Source organism: Brassica oleracea, chromosome C8 (genome assembly GCF_000695525.1).
Source record: "Brassica oleracea var. oleracea cultivar TO1000 chromosome C8, BOL, whole genome shotgun sequence".
Taxonomy (NCBI): domain Eukaryota; kingdom Viridiplantae; phylum Streptophyta; class Magnoliopsida; order Brassicales; family Brassicaceae; genus Brassica; species Brassica oleracea.
The window spans coordinates 14,272,304-14,272,807 of NC_027755.1; positions in this window are offsets into that span (position 1 = coordinate 14,272,304).

Consider the following 504-nt stretch of genomic DNA (forward strand, 5'->3'; position numbering starts at 1 on the left):
TATTGTTTAAGATAGTCTCAATGATGAGACTTTGTGGTGAGGAAGTATCCGAGAAAAAGTTGCTTGATAAAACATTCTCCACGTTCCATTCGACGATCGTGTTGCTGCAACAACAACATAGAGAGAGAGACTTTACCTCATACACTGATCTGATCTCGTGCCTACTCCTGGCCGAGACTAATAATGAACTCCTTGATGAAAAACAGTGAGATGAGACCCATCGGAACAACAACATTACCAGAAGCCAATGAGGCTGAAAAGAAATATCCCAAAGAGTGCAACCACGTCCATGATGATAAGAGATCACACGGCAAAGGCCGTAGTAGATACAAAGGACGTGGCCGTGACAACTACTCATATGGCCGGCAAGGAAACCACAATAACCGTGGTCGTGGTTCCAGCTATGGTCATGGCCGAGGAAGTTATTGCCGTGGTCGAGGCGGCATATCCAAACCGTCTAACTCGACCAAATCAGCTTGTCACAGATGCGGGATGAGTAACAAT